The sequence below is a fragment of the Struthio camelus genome, chromosome 18 (genome assembly GCF_040807025.1).
Source record: "Struthio camelus isolate bStrCam1 chromosome 18, bStrCam1.hap1, whole genome shotgun sequence".
Classification (NCBI taxonomy): Eukaryota; Metazoa; Chordata; class Aves; order Struthioniformes; family Struthionidae; genus Struthio; species Struthio camelus.
Genome location: NC_090959.1, coordinates 6,151,009 through 6,168,711, shown reverse-complemented (window position 1 = coordinate 6,168,711; position 17,703 = coordinate 6,151,009). Strand labels below are relative to the sequence as shown.

At 44.4% G+C, this 17,703-nt stretch overlaps 1 long non-coding RNA gene across 4 annotated transcripts in view; it reads right to left on the bottom strand.

The window, feature by feature from the left end:
- The window catches only part of LOC138061547 (uncharacterized), a 37,354-nt gene extending 20,290 nt beyond the window's left edge, over positions 1 to 17,064 (bottom strand). For all 4 annotated transcript variants that reach the window (XR_011135370.1, XR_011135367.1, XR_011135369.1 and 1 more), the window contains exon 1: positions 16,727 to 17,064. This is a non-coding gene — a long non-coding RNA (uncharacterized lncRNA). The remainder of the gene's footprint in view (positions 1 to 16,726) is intronic.
- Between the last annotated feature and the right edge of the window lie 639 nt (positions 17,065 to 17,703).

Genomic DNA, 17,703 nt, shown 5'->3' with positions numbered 1-17,703 from the left:
CAAGCTGTGATCAGCTGCCCTGTTTATAGACATTGCATTGCTGCGCTACATGGCAAAAGCTGACTATGAGTAAGTTAATTCTTTAGGTCACCATATTGTTTTCTCAAACATTTTACAAGTCATAATATCTCCATATTTCAAGAGACACTATGTTTTGAGAGACTGCATGACCATGCGTGACTATGTAAAACACTCAAATCATAGAAGAAAGTTGTGAAAATTGGCATTGTCCACCTGCCTTCTGTTTCGCCTACTTAAAAAATGTCTTGGGCTAGCCAAAGTAATGCAGTGATTTAAACTATGGCTGAGATTTTCAGAGGCATACACTAGATCCCAAACTCCTTGCAGACGATGTTGGATGAGGTGTGTATGCGTGCCGGTCACCTTTGAAATCCAAGGCTATGCACAGAGTGCTGCCCCAGTTTAAGCAACGAGTCTCTCTTGGCCTCCAGCATTTGTTACCCCAAATCTTTCAGCATTTCTCAGCTAAGATCATATTGTCTCTCTCTCCCTGTGCCGACTCAGCGGCTCCATTATCACTCGTTTGTTTCCTCTAAAAAGCATTGCTCTGCTTTGTTTTGTTGGACCTAACTTTTTTTTTTTTTTGCCTCTTTTCTTCCTCCACAGGGTGACAGCTATTTTATCACCTACAACAAGAAATGCTGATCCTGTTGTGCAGGCAAAACATTTGCAAAGGGGCAGGGGGTACACAGAAAGCAGTAGGAAATTGATAAGGGCTGTAAAGTAGCTTTATAAAAATGCCGACAAGACTGTTCAGGGCACAGAGCACCTGCACCTCTGCCCCCGGCAGCGCTTCCTTCAGATGCTCCTATTGTTTTCATTACTATTTGTGACTCGATCATTAATAAATTACTATTTTTTTTCTTGTTGGCTCCAGCCACCAAGGGAGCCAGCAGGTGCACCACTTTTACAATTAGCCCTTCGTAATGCATGGTTGGCAAGAAAAGTTGTCCACAAGCTGCAGACTTTACCACCTGGATTTCTGCTTCATGGCCACAGTACTTGGAGTAATTAGAGGAGAATTTGCAGGGAGGCACCGTAATGAGTCCGCTCATGTGGCCAAAAACTTTAGCGAAGGGGCTGAATCCCAAGCTTGGAGTCCTGCTCACGAAAGTAGGTGATCGGCAGGCAGAGGGAGAACATGCACAGTAACCCGCAGGGCAGTGAGAGCAAGCTATCTCATTTCAAAAAAACATTGATTCTGCCTTATACTGTGCAATTCTGCTTGCGTTATCTTGTTTAGAGGCAGCCAATACTACACAATTCAGATCAAATAAAAGCCTAACTCGGATGGGGCTAGAAAACTGACAAAGCTGGGCCGACTTTTGGGTTGAGAAGTGGTTTAGCACCAAGATCAGAAAGCTGCTATCTCCATCTTTCAGTAGGATCAGGTCCACTGACAGCTTTAGCTAGGGATCTAACTTTTTACAGCAGTGCCGTTCTCGGCACTTATGTTGGTAAAATTATGGATAAACTCAATTCCTTTTCTCATATAGTTTGAGTTTCTTAAGTACTATTATAACTATGTTAGCCTAGGGAAGGATGCAGGGTTCAAGCAGCAGCCAGGCTGTATGCTATGCTCTCGCAAGCCCAGGGCAGAGCCTGGCAGCACCTTGAGTGGCGTGTGCAGGATCTTTCACCCCCCTTGTATAACTTTACCCCACGGGAAAAAAGAAACCCACAAAACAAAATGCAAAGCAGAAAGCATAGATGACTCAGTAATAATTAAACAAGGTGAAAGTGAAAAATCCAAGGAAGAACAGCTGACCACATGTTGGTGAACAGCAAAGTAGAGAAATAGCGAGCCTGTTTGCCTCCGAGACAGGGCTCCTCCTGCTCCTACAGACTCAGAGGTTTCACACAGTTCTAGTGAAAAAGCACGGTGGCATCTCTGTTAGGTTAACTCAGTTGAAACACAGGTTCTAGGCAAAGAAGAAGGAAAGAAAAATGCTGTTGAAGATGACATGTCACACTGAAAGCCCTGAAAAATCAGAGTTTGCATGGATCAGACCTGGCTCCAGTCATGCCACTGTCCTTTCTTTGATAGCAGCTAGCACAGGATGCTCTGGAGGAGGAGGAACAAAGCAGCCAGTGGGCTACTCTGTGATAATTTGCCCTCCCCTTGGTACAAGATAAGGTCAGGGACTGTTTCAAGCTCTGCTTCACAAGATTTAAAATCCTCTCCAAAATTTTTTTCAAGAGTTAATGTTATATTAATGGCTTCCACACAAGCATCCTAGGTGCTTGTATCTTGCTAAGTTGAGCCGGACAAAACATCTTTTAAATGAATTTCAAAACAAACAAACAAAACAAGCAAAAAAACAGCAAAAAACAGCATTGTCCTCACTTTACACAAGATCAAAACCAAAGACTGTTCAGAAGAATATTCCAAGAGATCTGCAAGTCACCATGAATTCATCACAGCTCTTGCCTGAGACATGAAAGACCCCTCCCCACTTGACTTGCAGCAGAGGTCCAAATCTCCAGGGGTGATCCTAATTGCTACATTATAGGGTCATTCTTTGCACTAAAAAGAGTAGAATAACTCTAACAGGAGAGACTGCAGAGTCATGTCAATAGCTTTCATAGCTAGTTTAATGAATGGAGACAACACAGGAGCACTTGGGGAGGGAAATCCCCTCTGTGCCTAATCAGCAAATCCATGTCACTCTGTTTCACATTTGATGCAGTTTCTGTCACCTTCCTGAGAAAAAAAGCATACTTAGGTGAACAAGGGCAAAACTTTACATGGTCTAGGACACTTCCAAGAAACAGAACAAAAGGCAGGACTACTTAGGAAAGCAAATCCAATAGATGCTTGACTTGGAGCTGCAGAATGAGGATTTCCAAACTGGGGTCCAAGTAATGCTTTCTGCACAGCTGAGACAAACTCTGACAGTACTACACGCGTCATGGCCGTGTCCTGCCTGTGATGTGCTCCCAACCTTCCTGTTCCCTGGGAATCCAGGACAAATCACAGGTGAAAGAAATTTTCTGTGTGTAGATTTTTCTGCGGGACCATGGTGGGGGTGACCACCTGCATGAAGTCTCTCCTGCATACAGCCAGGCTCCCTCCATTGATAACAGCCTAAAACCATCTGCAAGATTCGTGGCCTTGAAAGGCAATGTATTTTTAACAACATACTGCCTCACTGAAAATAAAATATGAAAACTAACAGCAAATTCTCCTGGTCACCTTTTCTTAATATATAATTTAAAAGGAAATAAAATCTGAAATAATTTTTGAAGGCAAGGAGGGGAAAATCAGAGTGGTTAGGTAACTATTAAATTAGTTAAATAAAGGAAAAATTATTTAAAAAAAAATATCTGACAACTTACTTGGAAACTAAAGCGTAATGGGATAACAGCATGAAAAGTAAGAGTTCAGAGCACCTCAGCTTCAAATCAGTTAATCTCAGCTTCAGAATCATTTCTTGTTTTAGCCAAAATAGGTCACTGAGCCCAGATCCTGGGAAAGTATGCTGTTTAAAAAACAGAAAACAAACCCAAAAAAACATACAAACCTATGAAGAAAATACATCCCCACCCGATTGCCTCCCCAACACATCATTTTGCCTGTTTAGAAAACACTGATGTCTTCCACTTCCTCTCGCTCGCCTTCAGAACTAACAAGGCTTCCTTTGTGTGTTTGCTTTGCCTCGCTGCGAGCGTCAGCCTAGCCCCAGAAAGGCATGGTTTGTTAAAGGTGATGCGCCAGAAGCAAGGGGTGCGTCTCCTCACTCTACCCCCTACCCCAGCACAGCAGCGCAGGGCTCACTAGTGGCAGCAACTGTAATATGTCTTTCGGAGGCCACATATTGTTAAGCCATTAGACTTTTTCCTGCAACCAACACACAGAGCCCCTTAGCTCCTTCTTTTTACTTGACCTGAACTATAGGTTCTGCTAGCGGTAAACTCAATCACTGTCCTTTCCAAGTCTGCTATTAAACCTTGGCTCTAACCAGCCAAGAAATTAATCTCCAGTGGCTGACCTCTCTCAGCCCCAGTGTGCTCTACAGCAGCTATACGCAACCTTTGATCCCCATCTGCATGGCTTCATCCATAAACAAAAGTACCTCATGGAGTCCAGTGAGCCCAGCCGGTCCCTCACTAACATCCTCTGGAAAAAACAGAGCACTAAGCCTTTCCGCTTGGAAGTTTCATATCCTCCTGCCAAAGCAGAGCCTTGGATTAAAAACTAATAAAAACCAAACCCTCTTCTCCGGTTCACGTTTTCTAGGGTCCGCATGTACATGCGCACTGTAACGAGTGAAAAACGTTGCTTTCTCCAGTTGCCAGAGCCCCCGTTATTGAATGAGACAATGCCACTCATCCCTCTTGTCTGCATACCTGGAATGCATGTCACCCGGGCGGTATTGCTTGTTCCTAGAGAGGGACTAAATCATTACCGGTTTGTTAATCCGTCATTCATCCTGACAGTCACTGGTGCATGTTGACAGCTACGGGCAGAGGACAGCCACCAAACCCAGGCAAGCTTTACATTCAGATTTTGTCTAAAGCACCAACATTTCAGACAGGTTAGGTCCGTCTCTAGTAATTGTATTACATTGATAGTTATGAGGCTTGCCACAGTATAAACCCTTCTACAGAGTGCCGAGAAATGAACCAGACCTCGCTGCACCACGCGCAGTATCAGACAGATTGTAAGAGCATCTATCCACCTTGAAAGAGGTGTTCATATAAATAAATGGAGAGCAAAGGAAATATTTCCCTCCCTTTTACAGGTGAGGAAGAATCAAGGCAGAAAGTAATAAATCAGTTTTCTTGAGGGCATTCAAGATATCTAGAGGAGAAACAAGAACTGAACCTCAAATTATAAGCCATTGCCCAATCCCCTTCTGCTAAGAAAACCGACGCAGTACAAAAAGGACCAACCTCTCACCTCCCTGCCACAAGGGAGAGCAAAACTGGTTACATTCCTCTGAAAACCCTACATTCACATGGGCAGAAATTCACCTGCAATAAGCATTAAACTTGAATGTACATGCAGGCTGTTTTAGCATAGCTAATCAGTCATTTTGGGATTGAAACAAGCTAATATTTACTGCTTCTGAATCTATTTTTTTCTAACTGTAAATAACAGGTCTCCCTCTGCTTTTATAACACTCTCTTTTCTTCTCCATATAAGCTGCTCAGCTGTCACCAGTTTACCAATTAGCAATTTTAATAATAATCAGTTTATTTTTTACGATTTTTAGAATTTCTCTGGAGACTTCCTTCTCCTCTCGCTAGGCGTGAACACACAAACAGTTGATCTAGCATTTGCCACAAGCAAGGAGACAAAACCCTCCACTACAGGGGGCAGAAAAAGTGTTGGGAACCATGTAAAACAGTATCCCCTTGGAGAGTCCCACTCCCATCTGCTTTCCTCCTCCCCGCCAAAATTTCTGCCTCCTCAGTTGTGCTGGAGGCTGAATCAACTGCATATATGGTTGTGCTCTGACCCAGCGAGTGGAGGGGTGTAGAGCCCAAACAATAACCAAGTTTTACTTTTTTTCAAACCAAATATCATTTGTGCTTACAAGGCAAAGTTAACAATCCTCCTCCTCTCGCTATACCTTAAAACACTAGAAGGAGAACTCGCTGCCTTTTCTCATTACCCCTTCGCTGCATGGCAGCGGTTCTCGCAGCGGGGATGCAGGTCTCCAACAAAGATTTGATCGCAGAAATGGGCTCCCAACCTCAAGGGCAGCTGCAAGCCCAGAAGACAAAACAGATATGAGGTCACCAGCAAAACTATTTGGGAACTGCTGCTGTTTAGCCTTCGAAAGAGCAACCCTCACTTAATTCCTTTTAGAGGGCTTTATCCAACTGGTCTCCCTTCCGGCAGATCCCAGCCAGAAGCACTAGGAGGCATAATCCTTCCCATTGCACAGTGCTGCCTACAACTATTCCAGCTCGCTAAGCTTTGTCACAGATTTGAGACTATTTTTAGAAACTTTAAAAATATCCAAGGGGCACCTTTCCTTTTTATTCAGACACAGCATCTTTTTATGTTTAATAGAGAGATTAAAAAAAAAAAAATTATTTCTGCTTAGCATCAACATGCCTTTCTGTTAAAAATAAAACAGCTGAGTTAGCAAGAAGACATGGGCAAGAGGAAATTCTATTTATAGAAACTTTTACAACGGTTATCACAAGAAGATAGGGATCACTACAAACCATAGGCTCCACTGAGGAGTGGCATGGCGATGAACGAGTCGCGGGAGGAGGCAACACAGAAGGGACAAACCGCTTCAAGGGTCATGCACAGACTGGGGCACCAGTGTGTTCCTGTGGGACAGCAGAGGGCTAGCCCTGAAGGAACATACCCAGGAGCACTGCATGCTCCGAAGACAGCGTGCCCAAGAGCTCCAAGGGGCAGTGTAAATACCTGCTGTCCTGAGCCATGCCACCTCTCTTTCATATTTTAAGCAACAACCAAACAGAAGAGTATCTGTGCCATTTTGCTTGCTGGCCTGGCTAGGGAGGAAAAGTCCAAAAGCTACGAGAGGGACTCTCGTACTGCTGTGCAAAAAAGTTGTTTTCTTGGGTGCATCCAGTGTTCCTGTTTATCTCACTGAGCCTTCCCTATTCTGTGACCCAAAACAAAACAAAAATAAAAAAAAAAAAAAAGAAAACAGCACTGAGTTTTAAAGGTACAGTGAAACTGTTAGGTGAGGGGGAGACACTTTTATCTCTCTGTTACACTAGCACCAAAACCTGCAGCCTCAGAGCTGCACACTATAGGAAGGTAGCAGCAGATTCAACTTGAAACAATGCAGCAAATGAGTCAAAAGTAATAGCAGGAGTGAAATAGTGACAAGGTGTCAGATAAGGGGTGAGCCAGACCAACCAGATTCTGCTCCAAGCTCTGCCACCGCCTTGCTACATGACCTTGCACAAGTCACCTTCTCTGTTTGTGCTGCAAACTTCTCATCTGCAAACCTATATTTACATTCCTTGGAAAACGCTTGCATTTATAGATAGAAAACACTGAATAAGAGCCAAGTATTGCTGCCACCTTTCTACCCCTAGTTCAGTGTAAACACTTCTCTGGAAGAATAATCTAATATTTCTAATAGAGAACAATCAGAAACCCTCCTGGGAGGGACTGGATCCAATCCCAACTGCACAGAGATCCTCTTGACTTCAATGGGAGTAGGATTTTAACCTTTGTATCCAAAAAGAAGGCATTTCCCTATCCTGTTAAAAGTGAAAATAACATCGATTTGAGCCTTCAGAGGAACATGGTACACTCGGTGCACTAAACTGATCATTTCTAAAACTTCAACTCAAATCTCATGTGTCTACATATTTCCAAAGTGCCTTCCATTATATGCAAGGATGTTATAAAAAGGGGCTGGTTTAAGACATGCCATTCTTGGACAAGCAGATACAATACACGCACGTCTTTTTCATATCAAAAAATTACAGGACAACGGGACAATCTTACAAAGGCTTATTTGGGAGTAAAGTTGATTGAAAACAGACGTACATTTTTATCTGAATATTGAGAGATGGAAAGAGATGCAAATAGGAGGGGACAGTTAATGAGAGACAAATATCCAAAGTAAATTTTCACAAGGTTTATTTTCTTACTTTTGGACTGCTTACAATGCTACTCCTCTTTTGACACTATCTCTTGGTGGTTTCCCACCAAGGATAGCCTAGCCTATGAAAGACTAAGGATTTAAGTGTTTTCTCCTCAAGTTTTTGATCAAATCTGCATAGGAGATCCCAAGAGAACTGCAGAATCCTCTCATGAAATTTGTTGACAAAACATCCTACTAGCAACAGGAGAAAATGTTTGTACACGAGGTTTGATTCAAAGCCTGTCTCCTTGTTGGGGAAGAGAGTTTTGTTTGGGTGGACTTCACACCACTAGGAGGGATCCAGTTCTTGAGGGGCAGCAAATTTAGTGTTAAAAGAAACTCAAAAAAAAAAAAAAAAAAAGAAAGAAAAATCGCTTTGCCTCACACTTCCTAAAAAGCTGAACCACTCCTCACCCATTGAGAGAGCTGACTGTTCATAGACAGTGAGAAGTGACTTGTTTCTACTGTTGCCCTCCAGCGCAGTCTGCTCAGTAGGCCTTTGCACATTGTGATACTGCTCTTTACAGAGTTCTCACAACTGTCCTCCTATATTTCCCTGAAAAATGACCATTCCTGTAAAATATGGCACATCTTCTCCTGGTACATTGTGATGTAACTCAACAGCACCGGAGCCACAGCTCATATTTCCACAGGGTGCCAGTGTCTCAGCATCAAAGTGCTGCTGGCGCTGGACTATCATTTGCACTGTAATTAAATTGAATCCACTCCTTCGCTTGGCTTTATCCCTGAACAATACCTCCGTTTGAGTAATACATTCTCAGGGCACTAATACATCACCCGGGCGAACTCTGTCCATGATGTATTGGCGCAATACATCAGAGTGCACTCCCGCTATAAGGATCTATGGGCATCATACATCATCAAGGTGAGACCGAGCGGTGATGTATTACTCCGAAGATGGTACCGTGCAGGACTGGACTAGGCCAGGACCAAGAGGATAAAGGTTGGCATCATTGCTATCTGATTTCCCAGTGTAATAATGCTGGCACTGAATCAGCCTCACTGAACCAGTGTCTAACTTTAGCCCCTTATTTATTTAGCCCAAAGCATTGTATCGCTGGAAGCGCCTCTCCTCGGATGCATCATTCTCTCGAAGGTCCCGGAGGACAGCTAGTACACAATTAGCAGGAGTATATTCTCAGCTTGATGTGAAGGGTTTTAGCCCATTAACACTAATGGCAGCTGCAGAGCTAGAGGTCCGTATATCACAGGAGACACGTATACATACACGTACGAAGCTTTGCACGCATTTCACCCACCCAACAGGCACCTGCAGACTGTTGGGAACAAAACATTCCCAACGCTCAGAAAATCCACTGAAGCAAAAGTAATTTCTCCTCTTCCCCTCCCAATATTCATCCTCTCTAAAAATCAAAACCTAAACACTGCCAATATTTGGAAAGGATAAGGCAGAATGTGCCACCTTCCCAGACAAAGGCAGCAGCCTAAAAGCACGAATTGGGACACCGTTGTGTAGGAAAGCCACCCTTGCCCGGGCTGGCCCATACGCCCCAACCAGTGAGGGACCCTTACTGCAAAATAGCAGCGCTGTAGTTCGTGGGCGTACACTCAGTGCAGGGAATCAGGCTGACAGTTTTAGAGAACTGAGGCAAAAAGGAGGCAAAGAGAAGCATTTGCTGCCCGAGAGCCCTTCCCTTCCCCCCTTCGCTTTCGCAAATAACAAAGGGAAATTAAAATATATAGTAACACAAGGCTCAGTGGAGATACGTGGGGATATTCGCTCAGGAGAAGAATAGCTAAGATTAGCAACCCTAGAACAAGCCCAAAAGCAGGTCTTCAGGAAGAGCAGTAATCCTTGCTACAGCCCCTCTGCACCCACCACTGTGCTATGCATCATCAGAGGCTGAGCCTCGGGCACGCTTTCCCTGCCTTTGGGACAGAAATGTCCTGGGGAGCAAAGGTGGCTAAAACCAATCTCTGTGCTCCTTACAGGGTCTCAGGGTCTCCCATAAAGCAGACTTATTACTCCTGTGAAAGAAATAACAGGTATAATAAAATACATAATATCCCAGCCAACACCTCTGCCCAGCAGGCCCTTACGGGCAGTGAGGAGCAGCGAGGAGGACTCCAGGCCTTCAGGCCAATTCCCATCGCATCCTTCTACTCCTTTGGCTCTATGGGTCCGATCCTGCCCCACAACCCTCTCGGCACCAGCACAGCATGATCGTCTGCAAGCAAGGTGGAGTATTACCTGTATTGCCACAATTTGGGAAAGAGCCAGTCAGCCCCTGCCCTGGCACATGCACCCCACCGTGACCTTCCTGGCCTGTAGCATGTGCCCTGTGCTCTGCTTCAGAGCAAACGGCAAGTCTGGCTGCTCCTTAAACACAAGTATAGCTGCACTACACAGTTATTTCAGTTATTTCCCTCCAGAAGTATCCTCAAACCAAGCAACTAATGGGGGGGAAAAAAAAAACCTAAGTATTCACTGAAATAATTTCTCAGGCTCTCAATCTAGTCTTTGAAAACAACGTGGAAATGACACTCTCATTATTTATGCAGCATGCATCTGGAAAATGACAGCACTATTGGAGCTGACAGTAAAAAGAAAACAGAAAGCAACTTGGGTAGGTGGATACCGAAGCACACTCTCATGAAGAAATGCTCATCTTAATACAGGCAAGGATAACCAGAGCCCAGTGAGGAGTGGGAATAACGCTGATGCTAACGGTCCACTTCTGCAGCAGAGCCACAGCAAATGGAGAGTAAGCAATGGGTAAAGGCACTGTCCTGTCACACCAGGCCAACACACGCAGAGAGGATTTCTAGTAACATTTCCCCTTTTAAAGCCAGGACAAGCCCAACCTGGACAAGCCACTTATCTTTGCTTAGGCGATGAGTTTCCATCAGTGCAGGATGATTGATTACTGGAGCTGGGAGGCTTCCCAATCAAGACACAAGGCTAACAGGAGAGTCAGAGGTCTTCCCTTTGCTGACTCCTGTGCAGTCAATATTGAGTAAATATAAACCATAAGCACTGAAATAAGTGAGAAAAATATTTGGTGCATGCTTTCACAGTGACAGAAGACTTTGCAAATCCATATAATGGAGAACATGGAGAGAAATCCTCTCCCAAATTGGAAGGAAACTATGGTGTGAGTGCCTGCGTGGGAACAGTCTGGTGGCTCACATACTAATGTAGGACTTTGAAAACCCGAGTTTACAGGTCTGCAACGGACCCATAAACTTCTACACTCCATCAGTGAAACAGGAGAGCTGTACTTACCCCAGAACTGAGGGACGACTTATAGGAACTTTAGGAGTTAGACTAAATCTCACTGAAACTGGGAAACATGCTCACTTCATTGAAGCTAATTGTAGAAGGCAGGAAAACTCAGAGTCACCTGAAACAACAGCGTGTGCGAACCAGCTTGGAATATGAGATACCCAACGGATGGACATAGCTAGGCGGTGCCTGAGCACAAGGTACGTTTGCACGTCTGCCCACGGAGAGGGGGAACGAGAGCGGACGAGAGCAGGCAGTCAGCAGGAACCTGGAGGAGCTGGTGCATAGCTGACAGGCCTGGAGGTCAGTGAGCTGCTGGCTGGAGTTAGTAAAACAAGAAAGAGCCTGTTTCCGCTTGCTCAGTCCTCCTGTGCACAAGGGAGCAAGTCCCTCACGCACCCCTTAACAACAATAAAAGTTGCATTAAGAAACCAAAGCAATTTGAGAACAGTTTCACCTGGCATAATTATGCCAGTTCACTGGCATACAAGCAATATTTTTTTGCTTTTAGAGCTGCTCAGAGCAATACCTGACTTAAAGAACCACCTTGCCCTGAAATCACAAAAAAATGCTTTCAGCCTTTGGTGTCCAAAGCCATGGCAGCACTCATCCCTGCAGAGGGGGCAGAGCGGGGCTCCTACCAGCGAAGCTGTGCCTACCAGTCCTGGAGGCCAGGCCACCGACAGGAGCACCCTGCGGGAACCGCCAGGCCCTGAACAACAGCACTAGCGGCGTTGGGTGGCCGCAGCTCGGTCGTGGCAGAGGCTGGCCAGCTGGAGGGCGCTGGAGCTGGGCTGGCGCCACCAGCCCACACCAGTAGCCGACAGCGCTCGGTGGCTCCGCTGATTTTTCTTGGCAGAGATCTGCCGATTTCTACCACATAAAGGGAATAACTAGGTTCAGTTCAGGAGTTGTTTGGTTTAGGAACGTGCACCTATGCAGGTTGGAGCCGTGCGCGCAGGCTGTTTTCACTAGAGAGCGAGCAAGAACAGAGCAAAGTTTCAGAAAGAAAGTTTATTCTGAAGTATTTCCTGCAGTCTGGTCAGATTATGCTTTTAAAAGTTCAATTATCTTCTGATAAACTTACCAGCCAAATTAGGAAACTAAATACAATTATTGAAGCATAAGAGAACAATTTCAGATTTGCTGCAAGTGCCAATCCAAATTTAACAAGCCCACAGTTCCTGAAGAATAATTCCAGAAAGATCATTCAGCTTCATTTCAAACTAGAAGAACAGATGAGTGCCTGGGATATGATTTACATTTATTCTCATGTTTTTAATCAAAACTTACACAGTTCTTTTAGCCGGCCAAAACCAGAACTAGGCTTTTATAAAAATGTATCCAGTTTCTCCACGGAACCGGGGGATTTGACCAACCCTGCGCTGAGCTATTGAAGTGCTGCACAAAACTTACCAGCCGTGCGCAACACAAAGTCTAAAACCTTGGAAAAAAATTCCATGTACTCTGCCATTTTGCAGAGCAATCTTTTATCCAGATGCTATCCCAGCAGCTAGATTTATCTCCTCAAGCACTTCAGTCCTGAAATATTTTTTTTTTTTTTAAAAAGAAAACTTCCCTTAAACTCACTTAATATTGGCTAAGAGTTCAGAGCACTGAATTTACATACCCATCTACAGTGCAGAATTAGCAGTCTATCCATGCGCTTGCACCATGTTCTGAATGCCTATCAATTATTGCTTAGCTCCTAAATGATCACTACCATAATTGATTTCCGACCGTAACGACACATTCATCAGAAGGGGCTCATTCAAAGCTAAAATTACAAAGAGTGGAAACGTCACCATGCAACAACGCGGCTGGTGAAACTTTGTGTCAGACATGTTCCACCTTACAGACTCGTAGATTAATTATCTGTTCCTATACGCAACGTGGGCTCCTAGAAGTCACATGTCAGAGGTATTAATTATGAGCAGTGTAATTGCTGACCACCAGTCAAAAGAGATATTAATATCTTATATGGTGAATTAGTTCACAAGCTCAGTCTATGGATTATTAACACCACTATATCTAAAGGGCTAAACCCACGAAGGTGTGCGCATGCACCATTGGCTTTGATAGTGCTGCTAGGATGTAGGCAAAACAACAAGCAGGCCATGCATTTTTAAGCTGCCTGAATTTATGAATTTTTGTATTCCATATCTTAAAGAACGGAAAAAAATCTTCAAAGCAGACAACTCTTCCCCAGTAAGTTACAGGAAAGAGGTATTTAGAGGAGAACGTGAATTCCAGTTCCTCATGGAAAAAATACGCTCTTCGTGCAGTGATTTTTGTTGTTGTATTTTTGTATGGGGGTTAAAAAAAAAAAGGTTTGATGTTGCAGTTTAGCATGTTGAGGCCTCTCAGTGCTTACTGTCGGAGGGTGCCGATTACCCAGCTTCATTCATCAAAGTGTCACTTTTCTGACAGCCATTAATAAATATACTGCCAGAGCCCCTCACACCTGGCAGCCATGGCACACTGCAACACGCCGCTAACCTAATTTGCTAATTGCTGCTTTCCCCATTAATTTTAGTCCTGTCTTGTCTGGGGTTGACATGGAGGGAAAAAAGAAGCAAGAATGGGGAAAAAGCAAGCAAAAAGGAAAATATGTGATGATTTTCTATTTACTGGTTCATTAAATCTTCACCTCTATCACAATTTACTTGGGGATATCAGCTTCTGTTAACCTCCTGTTTACTTTTGCCCTTTCTACCAGAGGACAGTTAGCAATCCTTATTTTGGCACTGGTGTGTGAAGGGTTAATAATATGCACACTGGTTTATCCAGACATAAGCCCAGCACATTTTTGTGCCTTGCCGTTCTGCCAGCCAACTGCCTCCTCCCTGACCCCCAGCATGCCCTGCCAGTCCAGCCCCCACAGCCACCCACATCCTAGCAGTGCACCTCACTCCGGCTCTAACTCCCCAGGCTTAGGTCTCAGCTTTGCCAGCACTCCACACCTGCCAAAATCCCTGTTCTGTTAATTCAATTCCTGGCCACTCCTGAACAGAGACCATTCAGTTCCATTAATCATGTGACTTTCTGATAAATATCCTCTTTAAGCCCCAAGTACAGACCAAGTCCTTTGTGACTAAGCTGGACTTAAATGCAGGTCTCCAGCCGAGGTCAATTAAGACAAGGAGTACCAGAGCCATCAAACCTTCAGGCAATGATGAATTGTTGTTGCAGCGCTAGTAAAAGTCTCCCTGCAGGACACTCACCAAGCTGTTGTACTTGGACCACACATTGGGGTCCATATGCTCCAAAGCTTTTCTTTGTTTGACCAGATCTAGCAATGTCTTTCTTCACCCCACTGCTGTAGTTGTGGTGATAGGCTCTGCCTCCTCTTCTCAGAGACGGGGCACTAAAGCTCAGGAGCACTAAGGTCCTTCAGGGCCTCTAGGTAGTCACTTGGCCACAGACATCTTTGGCTATGGAATCAGACACACATGGGTTTTCCAAAGGTCTCCAAACAAACCGTCCTTCCCTCAATGCAAGAAATAGACTCATTTACCGCAAAAGGAAGACCTGCATGCATACCCCTATCCCCTCATCCTGCTTACTCGTGAGCCCTGAAAATCCAAAACTCTCTAATAAAACTAAAATCTTTTCTGCCTCCATGTACTTGCCTCCTTGATAAAGTAATAAAAGACCTCCTTGTAAATGCCAGCTGCCAGCATGAGATCCCCCATCTCTTCAGGGAACCAGAGCCTCCCCTTGCTGTGCCATGCAGCTCCCAGAAAGATGATTCTCGTGATATGAGAAACAGTTCGCTCTCTGTCCAAGGGGTTCCCTTTAAGCAGACAGCCAGAACGTCTTCCACAGTCAGCCTATGCCAAATGCAAGAATTTCTAATCTTTCATTAAAGCTTGGAAGAGAAGAATGTGGCTGCTAAAGGCAGCCAAATCCCACCTTTAACAGGGACTTGCAATTTGTCATGTACATACTGACTAGCCCAGTATCAGGCATAATTTGAATATAGTACACAAAGTTTAAAGACTGCTGCAGTGAGTTGCTACTAGATCTGAGCAAGAAAAAGTTTTGCTTGTTCTAATAGAGCTTAGGGCAAAACAAATTTTTCTTTAAAAGAAAACGAAGATAGAGATAGACTAAAATTGGATCATCTCACTGGAAGGGTCAAAAAGTCAGAAATGGTTCAGTTTGTTTCAGAGCATTGAATACGTAGGAAAACTGTTCTTTGAATAAGCAGTAGCATGACTACTGCTCAGGGACCAGCATAGGTCTGAAAGCAGGAGTCAACAGAACTTGCCAGCTCAGGTGAACAACCTTTGGACTCTGGTTGTTCTGTTTACGTGGCCCTTCAGCTATTCCAGCACTTAAAATTTTACCAATATTTAATCTTGCAATGGCACAGCCTCCCACCTAGCAGGTAGATATTTAACCCACAACTCTCTTGAGCCCTTTCCTGAGAGCCTTTTGTGTCTCACCCTTACCCATATAAGCTGGACTGGTTCATATTCACCTTGAAAGGTCCACTGCAGCATTCAACTGCTGTTTCACAAAGTCCCAGCTCCCACGGAGCTGAACGAGACCTGCCACAGGCAGGGCCTTCAACTTCCAAAGGCCTTAGAAGTAAGATATACTATCCTGTTCCAAGCGAAGTTAAAAGGGCCCAGTAAAGAGTAACAGCATTTCAGCTTTTAGCCAAAAGCTTCAATTCATGGGCCTCTAAAGTTAAATTTACTGCCTCCATTTAGCAATGTCCCTGTAAAAATCCCTCCTGGCACAGAAAAACCTGTGTGCAGTTCAGCAGTGCGATGGCAAACACCACATTTCATCCCAGGGATCTAGCTATGCATCTATCTGCCTTTATTTAGGCCTTTGTGTCTTTTTATTCCCTTCGGTGTTCAACAGCTCCAAGCAATAAGGCTGCACAGCTTATCAAACTCTCCGCTCCTCTTGCGCGGCATCTTCTGCTGTTTGCTAAAGAGCAGATCACAAGGAGGTAAACCACCACCGTCATTTACCCTTGGGACCAGGAAAGATACAGCTTTACACAAGTCCACTAGCTGTTTCTACTGCCTCAGAGAGGTGAAGAATAAGTAGACAGGGCAGAGAATGAGTAAAATGATCAATGTTCTACCCGCTACTATGATAACTCCTATTTCTCAGGAGTCAAGGTTAGCTCAGGGTTTTAACCGCTCTGTAGTAACACCCCCGCCCTCTGAAGATCAAATTCTTTTTCTTGCACAAGCCTCCGTGGGCCCTGACCCCAGGCCATTGAGTATGCCAAGCGCGTTTTCTGCACGCGAGCAGACTTCCACACTGAAGCCAAGAAGCCTTTTCTGGGGAAAGTTTTGTCAGAGCTGATAACGTTTGCTCTAAAGAGTTTTGGTTTAGAGCATTCTCTAGCAAAAAAGAAAATAAATACCTTGTTGAAAAATACCATGTTGGTTGGAGAATGAACCTTTTCATCCCCTATTCTCTGGGATGGTTTTACTACACTGTGAAGCCATTTTATCGAATTAACATCATAATCGTAGCAATATAAAGAGGGTATCGAACACTACAGCAAGAGCCAGATCCCTCAGCTGGTACAAACCAGCACGGCTCTATTAACCTCAGTGGAGCCAATTTATATCAGCTGAGTATCTGAGCCCTTTAGTTTTTACTACAGGAAAGCCAGACTACAAATAGGAGAAACCTATATTAAAAACAAATATCTTCAATCACAGCAGCAGGAATGCAGAAAAGTATTGGCTGAGTCAACTTTTATAGCAATCTTTTCTTTCTCTCCCGAGTGCTCAATTCTGAACACTCCCCTATAAAATTTTCCAAGCCTGGAGCAACTTCCCTCCTTTGTCCATTTAAGACTCACCTCAACCGATGGAGGCAATAGAGCTCTGGAGAGGCTTGAGTCCTTTCAAGAGCAAACTAGGCCATGGCTGAGCGCGACACGGCTGCTGCGGGCTGCCTGCTGCGGGGAGCTGGCAGCCTCCCTGAGTTGAGTAGCTCAGACCTGCAGGCAGCCAACAGGACAGTTGTGAAAATGAAGATGAGGCCACAAACATCTGCTCTTCCTTAGAAGTGCGACCCTTAACACGAGGAGTAGGTTGCTCCACCAGCCCCCTTCTGAAGGCCACTGGGTCCTCTGAATGAAAATACACTGAAGAGTTCAGAGCCCCTCAGCAGCCTTGCTGTAAGCACCTTTTGTTCAAAGCCCAGAGCTGTTAATTAAAGACTGGTGATTAATGATTAAACTCCACGTGGTTCCCATCTCAGGCTTAAAAAGTCCTAGGGATGCTGACTTTGCTGAAGGCTTCAGTGTGAAGTTCTGCTACGTAAGTAGCTATTTATAGAGAAGTCCATCAGAGCTCTGAAAGGAAGTGTTCCTTCCACATAATTAAGAGTAAAAAATACCATTTCCAAAAAGTATAAAGGTTGAATATTCAGATTAGGTAAACAAGCTCTCTGACTGTCAGAGCTGCAGCTAGAAAGGAGAGAATATTTCTGTGGGCCTTCCCCAAATGGAGGAGTTCAGCTCTCAAAATCAGGTTTCTTTGTGAAATATTCTCATTCAGGGAGTTCAGAATTTATTGTCTGTAAAGATCACTCATACCATATTGCATTCATGAATAATGAACGCAAAGGGCTTCTAAATACAGGATGAGACTAACTGATCAGGGCGGTGTTTACTCAGTACCAGGAGTTGCTTTTAAAAGGCTTTCCCGTTGTAGCTGTTGTGTAGGATGCACTTAGGCTATATGATATGCATCTTACCGGTTTAGAAAAGCTATACCACTTGGAGATGCAGTACACCACTAACGCGTAAGAATCCTTTGGTAGTACAAGGCT